Source organism: Tachypleus tridentatus, chromosome 12 (genome assembly GCF_004210375.1).
Source record: "Tachypleus tridentatus isolate NWPU-2018 chromosome 12, ASM421037v1, whole genome shotgun sequence".
NCBI lineage: Eukaryota > Metazoa > Arthropoda > Merostomata > Xiphosura > Limulidae > Tachypleus > Tachypleus tridentatus.
The window spans coordinates 73,911,850-73,931,287 of record NC_134836.1 but is presented as its reverse complement, the minus strand read 5'-3'; the positions used below and the strand labels follow the sequence as shown (position 1 = coordinate 73,931,287).

Below are 19,438 nucleotides of genomic sequence, written 5' to 3'. Positions count from 1 at the left end.
TACTTGACATCAGTAAGGTATTTAGGTGTTCTACCTTTTAACTTTCCTATTTTCAAATTTATTTGTCTCGGTCTCATGATCTATTGTGCACTTGACAGTGTCTGGGGAGCATGTCAAGTCTGCAATAATTTGTCAAACAGTTCGACCAGCATCACGCAAAGCTATTAAGCGAACTCTGCTTTACTGACATTTCTTAAGGTTTATTGGACCGTGGCATGACAAAAACTATATGGTATTAAACACTGTTTTTATCAAGTTTTATTTCTTGAGTTATTAATTTGCTTATTTTAGCATATACTGGTACCATATTCTAGGTCCTCAGTAGCTTCTTCCTACATAGTTAAGGCACTGGCTGCACGTGGCAACATGACAATTATTCCAGACCCTAAATTTGATCAGTATGTTCATTCAAGCAGAATCCCTATGACAAATCTTCGGTGGAAGTCTATGGGAAGTCTAAAGAATTATACGTATTCTCACCCCGGCTCAGTTAGTTGTCAACAGGGATCAGTGAAGCGGTTACCATAGTGTTGAAATGTATATTCCATAATGGCATAAAATAATTAGCCCCATAAAATGGAGCCATGTATATACTATTGAACACTGCGTATCAACACGTATAAATTTGTTCCAAAAATTTTGGCATAAAGCTACCATGGCCATCTGAAATTTTGAACTGAGAGACTACAGGGAAGATAACTAGTAAGTAAACATCACCCGCCGCCAACTCTTGAGTTACACCTGTATGACCAAAGAGTGGGACAAGACCGTCACTAGTAGTGCAATAATAGCCACCAAGAATAGAGTGCATTACTAAAGCAACGGCACGCAAACCTTTTATCCTACAATACACAGTTCGGGTTTGTTAATCATTTTCTAACACAACCCATTTTATGGATGATATTTTAATATGTAATTTTAACTAACGTTAACTTCCACGAATAAATACACTTTTATTGAATGACACAAAAACGACTTCACTTTACGGAAAGGTTTCTTAAGAATCCATGTAGGAAAACTAATTAAACGGTGTATGCGGCTGTTCGTGACACTGTATTAGAAACTATTGATAATCATTCCCAACTGACATCTACAGATGCTTGAATGGTTCAAGTAATAACCTGTGTTATTACACTATTAAAATGAAAGGTTTGGGTAAGTACCAATAACCTTTGTTTCAACTGAAGTTTAATATATTTTGGATTTGTCTGAATGTTACGTATGCAGGTAACAAAACGTGTGGATAGCCTTTCGAAATAGAGTCGCTCAAATTAAAACACAATTAATATACTGGGCAAATTAACATTCGACATAATAACAGTTGGCAAATATTCAGATGATTAATTAAATTAATAAACGAGTTTCATATGCTCGTATTTCCAGTAATTATCTCCGTTTCGTACCTAAAGCTCCAGCAATAAAAGTACTTCCTGTACTAAACTTTTGACTTCGAAGTATAACAAATACTACATGGGCTACACGTTCCTCGGTATTTAGGAGCAGTTCTGATCTCTGGTAAATCCTGCATTTGTATAAATCACCTGATGCAGGCCTGCATATTCTTGTTCTCTAATAAACCTTGCACAATTCATGTGCAAGTAACAAGAGAGAAAGTGAAGAAGATGAAATAAATTAAATTATTTTTGACAAACGGTGACGATTACACAGACCTCGCTTGATGTTGACCATGTTGATGAGGGAAGATTATCGTGCGTGAGCGTATGATAAATTAATATGTTCCACGGACTAACAGTTAAAATACAATATTACATATCTTTGTACATACAAATGCCTATCAAAGGTAGATTTACTTCAAACTGACTCGTTTTTACGAGATAGGCATTTATAAAGTTTGCCTCTTAATAGACTGAACAAACAGTAAGACTAGCGTTTCATTTCCTAGTAAAAAAAATCAAATACCACTTTACCCTTGTCTCTAAATTGCAAAGGTGTAGATTACCAGTGACACAGCGGTATGTCTGCAGACTCGCATCGACAGAAACCGGGTTTCGATAACTGTGGTTGGCAGAGCACAGCAGCCCATTGTGTAGCTTTGTGCTCAATTCCAAACATTCACTCACTTACAAAAGATTATTTATCATACGCTTTTAGTGAAGACGTTACGTGCAAGACTAAATAGAAAGGGACAATAATAATTGTTTTAAACTTTACTGGATATAAAAACTCTATTCATCAAATTAATGCACCAGGCCTTATGTTATGTTCACATCTTAACTTCATTTTGCCACCGGTTCACTTAATGAAGAGAAAAAAAAACAAATAAGTTCACACATATTAGCTGTTCAACTTTGTGAATAAGGTATAGAGATATGGCATCAGCCCGCTAACAGCCCCTGTGTACTGTATGGCCAGGGATATTTACAGCCCTCGTACGTTTTTGAAACACCAGAGCCTGAAATTTCGCGATGTTATATTTGAAACTGTGTTCTTACATTACAATCACAAGACCACACGTGCTCAGATAACATAAACAGACGACCACCCTTAGGATAGCTACAGAATTAATTGGAAATAATGAATAAGTTTGATCAGTACACTGGGGTCTTTGTGAAATATGAGGGGAATTTAGAACCCTGAGATGGAATTCGGATTTTTATGCTAATTTGCATAAATAATTATTTCAAATTACCGTGTGTAAATCATGTCGAGAACTCCTACTAATAAATAGTGTTCCCCTGTAAGCCTGTCCATCCAATTAACCTTCAAAGACCATAAAAGCCTACGAATTGCCATCTGTTAGAATAACACTTTATAAAACAAGTGAACATAACACAAATAGGACGTAACTGATGTTCGAACTTTTATATCCTGGAAACTTGATTAAAGCCATCTATAAATTGATTAGTCATGGGAGCTACAAGAAGGCAGAACAAATACTGGTTACACTTCACGAAAAAGCTGCCAGTGCTCAAACAAATCTCAGTAAGAAAACTGTGGTCTCGGACGTGGGACACAGTTGTTTATAAAATATGAGAAATGGCTAAGAAGTTATCACTATATCACAGATGTTACTACAATTTATCACGCAGCACGTGACGTCTGTGAGATTCAACGTACTGTAAAAAAAATTAATATTTGGAATTCAGAATAACACAAGAACTCATCCTGAGAAAAAGGCATCTTGCACACCATAAACAAGACAGCTTAAACTTCTAAAACGGTTTAGGTGTTTTGCAGTTTATAGATGAAGCTATTGGTGTGTATATATATGTACATGTTACTACGTGAACACGTTCGATACATACAAACATTTTCTAACGCGTCATCTCTCATTCAGGCTGGTTGTCTAGCAAAGTGTTTCAAAGTTTATACAAAGTTAATACGTACTAGATAATAAAGGGGTCGCGAAAATGTTAATCCAATTAACATAAATAAATCCGAATGTTTTAATTGATCATTCCGTTAGGATTAGATGTTAAGATGAATATTTCTGATAGAAATGTTTTTTTTGTTTATTTCTTTATTTCACTTCGCATAAAGATAAACAAACACTATCGTTATAAACATGTACAAGTGATTAAATCGTGAGTGTGTTGGTGTTTTTTTTGTTCCTGTGTACAATACTTTACAAGTTTCTTCGTGTAACAGAGGTAAATTAAGTTTTCCTTGTTTATTTACGGAAAATTTACATAACACCACTGAACAGTGATGAACTTGTGAACATGATCTGAATCGAACGTCTTCAGACCATACCGATTAAAGATCATCATTTCAGGCTTAATATGTAAACACTATACACATACACACTCATTCAGTCTATGGAAACTGACATTTGGAGACATCCTATAGACTCGGGTACGTTCGTATGTATATTAATGACAGAAGTTACATTGAATATCAATAGGTGGAGCTTCTATTGGTTTGAAAACCTTATTTCAAAGATGCGCTTGTGTTTTGAAATTTAAAGAATTAACACATTTATTCAAAGCAGGCAGCTGATTGTTTAAATGAATAAGCAGTAGGTCGAATAGTTAATAGTTAGCATTGCGTATACTTGCATTGGATGAATGGGTCGTGTGCTGAGGCTCACATCACTGGAAGGGACGGCTCATACCCCTATTAAGAACATTATGTTTTAAATCTGGCACTGCAGATTATCTGCGTTAGTATTTAACAGGTAGAGAATTTTTTTTTTTTATCTATAACCTAATATTGACAGAATTTCTTCTTCTGACATCAAAATCAGACAAATGCCAAAATAATATTTGGCTCGCAGGCTCGATAATTATCACAAACACTAATTTTCCGGTATCGACATTTGAAACAGACAGACAAGTTACGAATCGATTTAAAGACGACAGTTCACTCCAATAATGAAAAGGCCCGGCATGGTCAGGTGATTAAGGCACTCGACTCGTAATAAAGGGCTCACGTGTTCGAATCCCCGTCACACCAAACATGTTTGTCCTTCCAGCCGTGGAGGCATTATAATACGACTCTCAATCCCACTATACTTTGGTAAAAGAGTAGCCCTAGAGTTGGCAGTCGTGGGTGGTGACCTTTAGTCTTTCACTGCTGAATTAGGGACGGCTAGCGCAGATAGCCCTCGTGTAGCTTTGCGCGAAATTCAAAAATAAACAAACCAATAATGAACTGTAAAAGAAATAGGTGAAAGCAGAACAATAATCGACCCCAAAATTTGCACTGCAATTATCTGTCAAACATTAAACATACAACATCAATGGGTAACTTTACTAGCAACAAGCTACATTTCAGAGCTTTGTACAACACTGGTTTGTAAGGTATCACTGAATAAATACAGAACATTAAGTCTTCGGGGCTAAACGCTCGCCACCTTAAATCATTCCCAGATTTGCACGATTAAAAATACAAATCTATAACTGATCGCTTACAATGTAACATTCTAGAACTAAAGGGACTTGCAATATTTTTAACTAATTAAATTTAATTTTTCAAGGTTTTACATTACCTAGACACCACGTCTAATTTTCTTTTTCACATTTCTCGTCGACCAGATATTAGAAGTTGGTATCAGTTTTTAATAAACAAAAGCTGTTAACAGCTGAAACACGTTTTATACTGACCACAATGTACCAACAATGAACAATAAAAAATCTACTATACTAAAACAATTTGGAACTATATTTCTGTCCATACGTTTATTATTAATAAAATGCGTGAAAATGTATATGTAAGAGATGTTTGTTTTGAATTTTGCGCAAAGCCACTCGAGGACTATCTGGGCTAGACGTCCCTAATGTAGCAGTGAAAGGTTAGAGGGAAGAGAATCATCACCACCACCACCACCAAGTCTTGGGGTACTCTTTTACCAATGAATAGTGGGATTGATCAGAACATTATAAATCCCCTACGACTGAAATGGTAAGCATTTTTGGTGTGATGGTGATTCGAACCCGCGACCTCCATATTTCGAGTCGAGTGCCTTAACCACCTGGCCATGCGGGGGCCTTACACAATCATTATTATCAGAAAGCAGTTTAGTGTGTAACAGGATTTTGGGTCTATAACAACGTGCCACTTACTATTGAGGGCACACAGAAACAGAAGCGAATTATTAAAACTACTGTTAAGAATTGTTACTGGTAATAATATTCTGTAAGATACAGATATAGCGGAACATTCTTTACTTTGTAAAAAATTAGATATATTAAATAACCCTAAACAACTAAAAATGCACGACTTTAGAATCCGCCAATATAGATGAATAACACTCATCTCTGACAATACCGTATTTCATCTTGCTTAAATTAAATTACAAACTCTGACACACTATGATAGTGTGTCAACTGTCTGAATAGGTTTGGCGGAAAAATCTAAACTAAACAAAGAGAGAAAGGAAAAAGAAAACATGATAGATATCTTATTCTCAGTTATATAAAACTCCTGGGTCGATATTTAGAGTCAGTATATAGAATGTTGATCAGTCACGAGACAACATTTGTCACAAAAACCTAGGAGTTTCGGGTAAGCAACGATTTTAGTATGGTTTTGAATTTCACGCAAAGTTACAGAAAGGCTATCTGTGCTAGCCGTCTCTAATTTCGCAGTGATAGACCAGAGCAGGGGTTCCCAACCTTTTGGCACTCGCGACCCCTCACCTAAAAGTTTGAAACCCATGTGACCCCCTACTTAGGGCTTACTATCAGCAGCTTAATTTTTTTTTTATTTTCTGTGAAGGAGAGGGAAAGAATCATCTAAAAAATATTTAAAAATTCTGTAATTATTTATTAGCAAATTAAATCACATTGGTCCAACCTGAATTCACAAAAAGAACATATATTTCTTAAAATAATATTAACATAGGTTTGAACAGCTATCCAACCCAGCTAGTGAGATGCCTGATGTTGCATTTCAGGAGCAACCTTTGAAATTCGTGGCCGAGCGTTTGTTAGAGCCAGTCTCATGTCATCTCCAACATCTAATCTGTTCCTATTCTTTGTTTTTATATTGACAAGAGTGGAAAATCCTGCCTCACACAAGTAGGTAGAAGCAAATGGAACAAGGACACGTAAAGCTATCATGCTGACTTTGGAGTATGACTGATACATAGCGCACCAGAACTGAGTCACGGATTTCACCTTGAAGAGATCACGAGCTGAAGAGTCGTTCCTTAGATCCAGAAATTTATCTTGGATATCATCTGGGATGCTGGATACATCAAGTTCAGTACAAAATGGGTTCCTTACCAGGGCCTCCTGTTCCTGTGATAGCTCAGGGAAGTAACGCTCGACTTCCTTTTCTAGAGACTGAAGATGTTCGGTAATCTCATCCCAGTTGGATCTGAGACTCATCCGTCACTCCACAAAGTTTTCCAAACATAGCGATGTTTCCAAGATTGGTTTTCCGACGCCAGTTCTGCAGTTTGGAAACAAAGGCCCGAAGACTATCTTGAAAAAGGAGAACATGCGTTTCCCTTCCTTGAAGCTTCAAATTGAGCTTGTTCAGCTGGTCAAAAATGTCGGCTATGTACGCAACCCTTTTATTCCATGCTTCATCTTCGAAGTGAGCTACAAGATCTTTCCTTTCTCGAGTCTCCAGGAATAGCTTTATTTCATCTTTCATTTCAAAGACACGATTAATAACGTTTCCTTTCGACAACCAACGTACTGCTGTGTAGAAGAGAAGGACTTCGTGGTCAGCATTCATGTCTTTGCTTAGTTCTTTGAATAGGCGAGTGTTGAGTGCTCGAGTCTTCACATAATTTACAATTTTGATTACATATTCAAGCACTTCCTGCAGAGAGGCAGGGAGAGTCTTACTGGCGAGAGCATATCGGTGAATCATGCAGTGGATGCCCTTTGCTTGAGGTGCTAGCTTCTTCACTCTCGACTGGAATCCTGATTTCGATCCTAGCATAGCCGGTGCCCCATCCGTACAAACCCCACACACGTTTTCCCATTGAAGATCTTCGTCTTGAAAAAGTTGAAACTTTTTCCATGACATCATCAGCTTTTGTTGTGGTTTCAAGTGCACTGCAGAATAAGAATTCGTCTTTGATGTCACCTGAATTAATGTATCTCACGAAGACAAGCAACTGAGAACATGAACTTACATCTGTTGACTCGTCGAGCTGAAAGGAGAACAAAGGGGAACCCTTGATTTCAGTCAAAACTTGTTCCTTCACATCCATAGACATTTTAGAAATGCGCCTCTGTGTAGTATTATTTGACAGGGATACTTGCTGCATCTTCTTTGCACTGGCTTCTCCAAGAATAAGATTTACTGCTTTCATCATGCAGGGTTTAAGAAGTGTTTCTCCAATCGTGTGAGGCTTTTTTTGTTTAGCAATTTCGAATGCAATCTCATATGAAGCTTCCACTACGGCTGCACTCTGCTGCTGAAACGACCCACTTCTATCGATTCTTTGGCTTTTAAGACGCCGTTCATGCCGTTTGAAGAAATCCAAACCCTTCTTTGCGTGTTCTGGATGTTTCGTCTCGAGATGACGCTTGATTTTTGATGGTTTCATTGACTCTGCAATCAGGACAGCATGGCACAAAACACACTGTGGTTTCTCGATGCCGTCGTTGGCGAGCACAGTGGTGAAGCCAATGTTGAGGTAGCATTCTGAGTATCTGCGCCGTTTAGCCATGGACACAACTCACCTCTACTGCTTACTTATCTCCTTGTTAAAATAAAATAAAAATGTTGAATAATGAACGCTTTGGCAACTGTAGATCTTACACTGACTACTTGTGGGGGGTGCAGGTAGAGTAATGATGGGGTAAGTGTTGGGAGGGAAGGGAGCGTGGCCAGTCGCGCGATTCGTCATCCACCAATCAGCAACGGACATGTGACTCACGTGTCGACAGCGAGCACACACACACACACACATAATCACAGCTAAACAGACACAAGCATACGTACATGCGCGTGCACTCACATACTCGCTACTCACTAGTACACACATACATACAGTTGCAGACACATACACATTCACACAGGCAGATTCACTCACAGGCACGCATACATACACCCATAATATCACCTAATGACATTGAACTAACGTAGCACACGTTTTGCTTTGCACCGAAACAAAAATAAAATAAAATGTAAGAGCATGAAAATGTAATTAATGAAATAAAATTAATGTTATCCCAAGCTACTTCTAACAAGGCTACGCGACTCCCCTGCCAAGGCTTCGCGACCCCCAAGGGGTCGCGACCCACCAGTTGGGAACTCCTGGACCAGAGGAAAGGCAGGTAGTCACCACCACCAACCGCCAACTCTTGGACTGTTTTTTTACCAATGAATTGCGGAACTGACCGCCACAATATAAAAACCCTTACAGTTTAAAGGGCAAGCATATTTGGTGGGACAGGGATTAGGACACACGACCCTCAGTTTGAAAGTGAAGCGCCCAAACCAGTTGGCCATACGGGTCCACTACAACAACGATAACCACTTCGAATAAAAGTAGTAAATACAGTTGTCTGTTAACTTTAATTAATGGTAATCAGTGTGTATTTTCTCAGTACAAAAATAACATATAGCCGTATATATGCATATCAAAAATACATTCATGTCTATAAAATCGACACTTTTTCGTAACCACGGATACGGAAAACAATATTGGTATGTCAATACGGATGACATGAAATATTAATACACCAAGCCCTAAAAATGTGTATAAAAAATTCCCTTACAAATTAAACATTAGAGTTCTAAATGTTTCATAAAAAAAAGCATGTGACATTTATGTTCAAAGCAATGATTTCCCGAAGGTCTAGCCCCACCCCTGACTGGTATGACAGAAGCAAGTTAATCATTATACCTTTATATTCCAGTGCAGGCCTGAGCATCCAATCCTACATCAGTTACTTTCACTTCTTGTAAAATAGCTGCCAAGATATTTGAGGTAATGTAATAACCTAGAAGTAGTAAAGATGAAAGAATTGGTAAATGATCTGGCAAAACAAAGACGTAACATAAAGAACAGAAAAAGTCGTTTTATACAGAAATATAGATATAAAAAATGTAAAAACACAATATCCGACATAACATACGCAATATAATGTGGTCGAAATACGTCCTTTTGCACGGAAGTAAGTGTGCAACAGATGTGTCAAAGCGTAGACTAAACCGTCCTTTTCCATAAAAGTGACGAATAAACAGAGATACAAATGTTTAGACGAAACAACGATATAAACCAAATATTTCATTTTATAGACGATAGGCGAAGGTAAAAGCTTCGGTGAAGGATGTTATAGTAGCAAAAATTTAAGATATACTGTAGTCAGTGATGAAGTCAGAGCTTATTTAAACGAGTTGGATTCAAAATTAATCTTATGAGAGTTGTAGAAACTGTGTTGGGTCACTTAGGAGTGTTTGGTCAGGAGAGTAGAAACTGTTGGTTCACACAAGTTTTAACAGGGATGGTTGGTTAGTATATTAGAAACTTACTGCTTGTTTTGAAAATTGGCGCAAAGTTACACGAGGGATATCTACGCAAACGGTCCCTAATTTAGCAGTGTAAAACTGGAGGGAAGGCAGTTAGCCATCACCACCCACCGCCGCCAACTCTTGTACTACTCTTTTACCAACGAATAGTGGGACTAACCGTCACATTATAACGACCTCGCGACTGAAGAGACGAACATGTCAGGTGCGACGGGGATTCGAACCCGCGACCCTCAGAATGCGAGTCGAGCGCCCTGACCACGACAGGCCCAATAGAGCTTATGATAATTATTAGAGGGTTATGCTATCCATCTGTTACTAGTGTTGTGTTTAGTTGCATTTAATTACATATCAGTTTAATTATTATTATTATTATTATAGTTAAACAAGTGATAATGACCTTAATAAATAAAACAAGGCAATATGGTGATATATTGGGGTCAAGAACATTTATTCTTTTAAAGGTAAAGCATTATACCGTCTTTAGGACTATCTACAGAAGTATCCAGTATACATACTTTCTGTTTAGCTACATGAATATTTTCTGTGATTCTGAGCATTCTATTCACATACGCTGGAATTTCAGCCAGACCAAATGTTCCCCAGCGCACGCGTGTTCTGTCAGATAACTAATTTTCGCAATTTTTTTCAGTTACTATTGCGTTCTCGTTTTACATGTCTTTAAGTTATATATTTATTATTAACTAAAATAATTTATATTCGTTAACAGGCACTTTTGTTATAGTTAGTTAAGAAAACATTGTCTATTACCACGATTTTACGACCCGGTAAAACGGTATGTTCATAAAACTTTCATGTGTTTTGTCTTGGTTTATGTATTTACAAAAATTACGAAATACAATTATTTAAAAAGCAAACAAATCTGAGATATTTTAAAATATTTTAAGAAATGTGCGTTTATGTTTGCTCGAATATTCGCTCAAAGTTACACAAATGTTATAAATTCGATAGCAGTTCCTAATTTTTAATAGACAGACCAGAGTAAAAATCAGAACGTGCAGGCTGATGCAACTAAACCTTATCAGTGTGTTTTAACCACACTTAGCACATTAACAATAAGATTAATCTACAAAGTAAACCATTTTTCCTGGATAGCAACCCGAGCTACACAGTCACGCATCTCTCTATAAAGGGCACGTGAAATTGATTTCTTTCTTTGCTGCTTAACGTTTTTCGTTTCTTTTCAAAATTTCCAACCACTTTACCTCGAGCTGGAGAACAAAGGAGAATCACCAGAGAAGACAACTGTTGGATTTCTCTTATTCATAAACATTAAATGAATGGTCGACAAAGACGTTGCATCAAATCGATTTCACCGAGGATACCACACGTTATTTCACAAAGATTTTAAAGTTCGTCGACAAGAAAGAGGTGACTTATTAGTTGTCGTCTATATTTAGCAGGATTGTAAAATTGTTAACTTCGTTATTGTTAAATGACGGCTAATATCATTACTCCAGGATCTAGTAGACTTCACTACAGTACTGGAAATAGACGAAGTATCAAACATTCGAATAAGCAAAAGGGTGCGATTTTAACATTAACACCGTGGTGGTAGCCAATCGAATCTTTATTCTCCACTCAGAATACTCCACAACAACAAAAAAAGATTAATATGCAATCTTAGTCTGATGTTGTTTGAAATATCAGTTTTTTTATTACATAGGCCACAGTTCTGTATTTCTTGCAGATTTTGACATCACATGTCAACTCAAACGTTTTATTGCTAAAATCTTAGCAAGTAAGTGTTCAACAGGTTGCTAAGATTTTAGCAATATCATGTGACCATTCTTTTTACAACATAGGTTTCCTTCTTGTCGATAGTGCAGAAGCATCAAACATGACGAGACCAAAGGCAGATCACAAAATATCTATGTGGATCAAATATACTTGTCATGAAAGACCTAATGTCATTTGGGGCAAATACGTCCAAGGCAGTCCGAAATTAATGACTTGCAGCAAGCGTGAGTCGAACCTGATGCTAAATTTAAGTAAATAATATGAAATCCTGAAGGTAGAAATCCAACAAACTGAACTATTTTAAACTCCAGCTGAGCAGATAACCCTCCAATCAGTGTGAAGGAAACACATTTGTCCACCAATGGCAATCTGGTGTTGTCGACATTAAGAACCATCATCTGTGACAGCTCCTTGGGTCTCTGTACACACGAGAAAGCTGACACCAGGCCATACCTGCATGCGTCAGAATGGTTATAACGTGATGTTGTAGTGCTGATAAATTCTGTCTTTAATATACTGGACGTTGCTGAAACGTGGAGTGCTTCCAGAGGAGGCGAGCATTTCCAAAGAATTGCTACATATAACATACTTAAAGTCCTTGGGCCATAGAAACCCAGTTCCCTTCATCCACAAGATCGAGATGAAAGCACAGCAGCGTAGCTTTGGCAGTGCCGATGGCTTATGGAAAAGTCAAGCCAAACTCCTTTGGTACTAAGTGTTTCTTATGCAATAAGAATACTCGAGATATTTGTGTAACTGGTGTATGACAGAACTAGTGCGTTTCAAAATGTTACTGATGCTTGCATATTTCTTTTCACAGAAAATATCTTAAATGCTAACTAATTTATGTGAATTGAATTACCCCAACCTACCAAAACATTTAGATATTAACCTGCACTTGTGGAGGTCCCAACACACTCCCGCGCTGTTCCACTAATTAATGGGGTTAGAAGAAGTTAAAAATACATTCTTATAAGCCACTGTTGACTAACCTTCTTGTGGCATCCTGATGCGAGGTCACGAAGATTTAAGATGTACAAATCTCCAAATAAAAATAAAATGCACCACTCTTTGCGAGTTTGGTGTTGAATACAAGCGCAATTAAAAGCTTTGTGAATATAGAAACCAGTGATAAAGATGGTTTTACAGTAAATTGGCCCTCTAGTGATCAAGGTATCGTGAAAAACTATTTTTTGTGTTGTTTTTTGTTGCGCAGAAGTTTTAATTTCTTTAGAACTTCGCATAGTGTAATATATACAATGTAATCATCTTTAATACTCTAAAGTCGCGGGTTCGAATCTTCTTCATTCAACATAATCGCCTGTTCATCCGTAGAAGCGTTATAACGTGACAATCAATCCCACTATTCTTCAGTAAAAGAGTAGATGGAAATGACTGTTGTTGACCAGTTGTCTTCCCTCTATTCTATATCCCAGGTAAACTGGGGTCTACTAGTTCAGATACCACTAGAGTAAATTTGTGCAAAATTCAAAACAAACCAAACCCATGCTTTAGAGATATTTCTTATCACTCAATGTATTAAATACAATCACATGAAAGAGTAAATTTTTATATCCTACTTTTGATGATATGTTAAGGTAGTAAATAAAATTACCGTACAATAACAATGCTGTTTATGTATTTGTACGCTTTCAATACTTTTTATGGTGAAACATAATTCAAATCTGCAATTTTCATCCGCGTCAGCATTGCTTATCATGGCATACCAGCTCTTCATGCCTCAAATTCTTATGTACTTTTAATATATTCATTGTACCTGCATATTTTGAACAACAGCAACAACAAAAAAATCAAATCACAAACCTCTCTCACCCTGCATCGCAACGTTACTACGTGTCTACGTATTCCAATTTACAAGCACATCAGACATAAGTAATACAGCACCTGTACCAAACTTTCACTGAACTATATTCTCTCATTCTCCAACACGCTATTTGGTCATAAAAATTATCCAGCAGACGCGAATCCGCGAGAACAGGAGATTGAATATTGTTTCTAAGCTCTGGTTTCCCAAGGAACGAATTCGAATGGTTAATCTCTCCACGTCGGTTGTCAATAACATTATTCCTTTTTAATTATGTTTGTGCAGGTTTCTTAAAAACAAAAACACGAGAGAATTAAATGCATATACGGTAACAAACATAACTAAGAACTTGCACCATAAGAAGACGTGTTACAGAAGTCTCGGGTTAAATGTAGATCTTAATCTAACGTCAAAATACCCATACCGTATAGTTCGTCTCAAATGAAGTCGATAAGTGACTAGTACACAATGGTACACATTGTAAGCCACCGTAGTCCCCTTTTAACGGGTGAAAATAAACGGAAGTAGAGGGAAACACTGTTTAATTACTTCTTTGCCAGGTAACTACAGCAATAAAACTTTCCCAAGTCCCCACCTATTACAGTGTACACAAAACAGAGGCCAATAGTCCTTAACTTTGTGGAAATAGAACCATTTAAAATCTATTTTAATTTCCTAAAATCAGTTACCCGAGTTATCGTACAAAGCGATGTGTAGGATTTACAAATACATACAATTTACCTGACTTTGTCATTTTTAGGTTGTGACAATCTCCACCAAACGTTTAATTTAAAACTGCATAAATTGTTCTGGAATTCAGATGGCTGATCCCTTAGACTACGTTCGTAAATGAACATTTAATAGAAGTGTTTTTATAGCTGATAATATGGGACTTCTACAGTATGGTCATCACGATGAACAAGGGTTGCTTTGGTACCTGAACGATCAGTTTCCGTGGAGTTATGGAGTCAACTGGAGAAGTGCTTTTTACATCTCTATATTAGATTTTGGAATGCATCAGCCCAGCATTAAAAAAAAAGAAAAAAAGAGTAGTTTTTGTAATGTTCTGGAGCCAATATGATGCAAAATAATTCTTCCAAGAGCATCCCAGGTGAGTGCTCAATGACATTGAAGCTAGGTAAGTGTGAAGTGTCCATCTCATCAGTTGTCCATATAATCAATATTATTTCTTATGGTTTAGAAACTGATGTTAGCATGACCACATACTTGCCTGTAGAGGAAGCACCATGGAAGTTCCTAGAACGTGCGACGTGAATGCCACTATTTCACTGGACTCGAATGTCAGTGTGACCACCAATCCTATACTCAACCATATTTCTGCTATATGCGTAACTTTCTTATACGAGAATGGAATTAGGCCTGGTTCTAGATTTTATTAAAATGAGTATACGCCTGTTATATGGGTCAACCATGGCCTATCTGTAAGAAGAAAGTAGATCTTCGTGTCGTCGTTGGGAAGTTTCTTAGCATATAATTGCGGGTGCTAACATTTTACTCATTCTTGAAGTGGGTACCCTACGTTTGTAGCTAGCAGGAATTAGCAGGTAGTAGATACCTGTTCATTTTGTACGGGCCCGGCATGGCCAAGCGTGTTAAGGCGTGCGACTCGTAATCTGAGGGTCGCGGGTTTGTATCCCCGTCGCGTCAAACATGCTCGCCCTTTCAGCCGTGGGGGCGTTATAATGTGACGGTCAATCCCACTATTTGTTGGTAAAATGAGTAGCCCAAGAGTTGGCGGTGGGTTGCGATGACTAGCTGCCTTCCCTCTAGTCTTACACTGCTAAATTAGGGAGGGTTAGCACAGACAGCCCTTGAGTAGCTTTGTGCGAAATTCAAAACAAACAAACAAATCATTTTGTAAATAATACCCTGCCTTGTTCAGATGTAATTAGTGTTAAAGCAGGTCACATTTATTAACAGCACAACCAATCATCACGAGTTTCCTGCATAACAAGGCGATTGTATGACCTCTGCGATAAACATGAGGTCATAGTTCACGCATGTGTGGTTCACATCAGAATGACAAACGAGACAGATGTCTAAAAACCATTATACACTGCATAAACTAAATTTTTTTTTTTTTGTTCTAACACAAAGCTACATAACGGGATATCTGTCCCTGCCCACTACGGGTATCGAAACCCAGTTTTTAACGTTAAAAGCGCGCAAATTCACCGCTTAGCCATATAGAAGAAATACCCAATTAATTAAACTTTCATATTACATGACTGATCGTCAGTTATCTTAGTTGTATAACTAAGGTGGCGATTGAAATTTTTCTATAACAGTCGTTTTACCTTGTCAAAGCTCTAGGTTTCATGCAGAGCAATAAATCATTGAGTTCCATAAAACAAATAATTTCTTTAAGCCATACTTATCGAAAATCGCTAAAGTTTACCAAGATATATTACTATACTGAAGCACACTCTATACCTGCCTTCACTCCTGTACACTCGCTTTATTAATGGAAATCAAAGTGTTGCTTTGGCCGAAACGACACAATACGGCTCAATTAGTAACGCCACCCTCATTTAAGTTGACAGTAGTAAACGTAACAAGTAAACATACTCCAGCTATAAACTTGTTTCTTTCGATTCTTGGAGTTTATAGAAATCACAAAACATAATTTAATTACTGAGACTAATTTCTTACGTCACTCCAAACCAATGTTTTAAGCGTATTCAACCATGAACTTGTGGATGTATCTTATGCTTAAAAAATTTAAATTCTCACCTTAAAATATCCATAAATTCTGGAGAACAAAGATTTTGTGTACAGAAAATCAACAACAACGAATATATATACAGGGTGTCCCAAAAAATGTACACACACTTTGAATGATTATAACTCAAACTTTTTTTTTGTTACAAGTGCAACTGATTTGAAGTAATGGCAGAAGCAAGAATTAGTTTTGAGAAAAGAAAATTTATCTTAAAGTGCTACTGGAAGTGTGAGAATGTAGCTAAAGTGCAATGATGGTTTAGAAGGGAGTTTCAAACAGATCCACCAACGCGACTCACCATTACTCACATCAGAGATAAGTTTGAAACAAATAGAAGTGGTTAAGACGTCCATAAAGGGCGTTCTGGAAGACCGCAAGCGTCCACCGGTCCCACACGAGAAGCAGAGCTGTTGGAAAGTATCCACCAATCTCCAAGAAAATCTGTTTGGCAAACAGCTCGTGAGAGAGGAATTCCAAAACTCGAGCGTCCATTGCATATTGAAGTGCGTTCATTGGAAAAAGTTGTATTCCGGCATTAGTCCATGCCTTCAATGAAAATGATCCTGATCAGAAAGTTGAATTTTGTGAGTGGTACCTGGCAAAATCTGCAGAGGATGCACAGTTTCCAAACAAGATTGTTTGGAGCGATTAGGCCACATTTAAGTTAAATGGCTCAGTTAATCGTCACAATTGCACCTGCTGGGCACCTCAGAACCCGCATGTTACGGTTGAACACCACGTAAACTTACTAGGAGTTACAGTGTGGTGTGGATTATCAGCGTTGGGCGTAAGTGGACCATTCGTTTTCGAAAACACAGTCACTGGTCTCGTTTATCTTAACTTGCTGCAAGAATCTGTAGTGTCACACATTGAGAACAATTTGGAGATGAGGAGTTTTATTTCCAGCAAGATGGAGCACCTCCTCACCACCATCGTAATGTGAGGACCTATCTTGACGAAAACTTTCCGAACAGATGGATTGGGCGGAGATGTAGCACTGAATTTCCCCCCCCCCACATTCACCAGACCTCACACCCCTGTACTTTTATTTATGGGGATACGTCAAAGATAAGGTTGATAGCACAAAACCTGCAATAATCAATGAGCTGAGAGCAGCAATTGAAAAAGAATGCACCCAAATATCAAATTAAATGATTCGTCAAGTTTGCAATTCCATTTGTCCGCGTTATCAGCAGTGCCTGGATCAGAACGGTCATCAGTTCGAACACCTGCGATAACTCAAAAGATTCTACACTTGTCTTCTTAAACTTGGATTTTAAAACCTAGATATATTTTAATAAACATTGTATTTATAATAATTCAAAGTGTGTATACATTTTTAGGACACCCTGTGTGTGTGTATTCATTCCAATTACAATGTTCTGTCATTCACATATTTAATTACAATAAAATAGGATTTAAAGCCTGTTGAAATACTGTAATTATCAGTGTTTTATTTGTTTTACAGTAAAGCCACATAGCGTTATTTGCTTTGTCAACAGCGGGGAATTGAACCCCACATTTTAGCGTTGCAAGTCCGTAGACTTTCCGCTGACCTAAGGAAATATCAGCAAATGAAAAATTATATAAACTTTCATAAACTTAATTAAGATCTTAAATACTTTTTCGAAACAAAATCTTAGTTATAGAATCAACTTAAAACATATATACAGTTAAAACGTTATGTGGAAACAGTAAAAATCACAGAAAAATAGCAGAAACGGTAATGCAGACGAATTTTAATTTTTCACGCTATTTAAAAACAAAATTCAACTTTTATTATTATGATCAAAACATAACCACTTATTAGTGTATATAGTATATACAGGTTATTTCTCACTATTATTCTTTTTTTGTTGTTAATCTTACAGGCATACCTACTTTTTGTTGTTAATCTTACAGGCATACCTACTTTTTGTTGTTAATCTTACAGGCATACCTACTTTCTGAATATTATGAATATTTTAAATATTATTCGATGATACATCTTTTCTTCTCTATTAAATAATGCGTGTTTTAGGCTTATCTTCACCAAAGTGGAGGAGAGGAGAACAAAAACAAAGTCTGACTTAGCGTAGTGCAAATACCCCCCCACATAACAAGGGGGATCTATTCCCTCTTGCCTTCCCACAATTCCCCCTAAGACCCAGGGTTTCATAAATGTTTTAATTTTAGACCTTCCAAAGCCTTAACCACTTCGACTACGAACCCTACGATTCAATGGAAACTTTATATAACGGCTACTCTGATGCATTTTACTTTCATTGCAAGTTGTTCTTTGCAATTATAAATTTACTGCAATGAATAAAATTATCGTTGAAAATATTGATGTTTTCAGTTTCAGGGAAGTTTCAGAGAATATTTTCTACTAATGCTTGAGGAATTCAGTTTGGGATCCGTAGGATTATCTTGTCTATACGAATACTTTTTCAAAGACAACTGTAATCCATAGAATACTATTACAAGTGCAAAACTTCACAGACAACGTGACTGACTGGTTTATGTTCTTTTCTTTCGATGTTAACATCGCATCAGGATGACATCGACACTAGTTATCATAACAGAGGATTTTCAGTGTATTACCACTGATTCCAAACAATGGTGATTTCTTCTTAGTGGCTCAGAGGCGAGTCAGAGTTATAATGCTAAAAATCGGGTTTATACAGCTGTGGCGGGCACAGCACAGATCAACCCAATGATTAACTTTGTGTATTATCTAAAAATCCGTCAACATTGTTTTCGTCTGTTTGGTGTTAAGCACAATGTTACAACAAGTATTATATTGTTACAAATAATAAGAAAAACTGAATTTTATAAGATGGAAAATAAAATAATGAACCAACTTGATGAAGAAATAGGACAGAATTATTATATGCATTATCCATACACAGTTGCTAATGTTAAAGGAAGTAAACATATGTTGGCACGTCAAATTAATCATATTATATGCCATGTATATCACACGATACATCTTGAATGTGTTACTCGAAACCGGTTTCTACATAAACCATACCAGTAACTTTTGTTGTTTACTAGTAAGCGACTCAACTATAACAGACAAAACGAATCAAAATCAAGTTAGATTATATAATACAGTCACGTGCGTTATAGATTTAGAGGTCCCCCATTGGTACAGTGGTCAGTCTACAGATTTACAACGCTGCAATCAGGGGTTCGATTCTCATCGATGGACTCAGCAGATAACT

At 37.1% G+C, this 19,438-nt stretch overlaps 1 pseudogene across 1 annotated transcript in view; it reads right to left on the bottom strand.

Annotated features, from left to right (window-relative positions):
• The window catches only part of LOC143233612 (putative polypeptide N-acetylgalactosaminyltransferase 9), a 118,699-nt pseudogene that overhangs the window by 64,411 nt on the left and 34,850 nt on the right, over positions 1-19,438 (bottom strand). The window contains exon 2 of the transcript XR_013018251.1: positions 9,278-9,374. The product of XR_013018251.1 is annotated as a putative polypeptide N-acetylgalactosaminyltransferase 9 (transcript). The remainder of the gene's footprint in view (positions 1-9,277; positions 9,375-19,438) is intronic.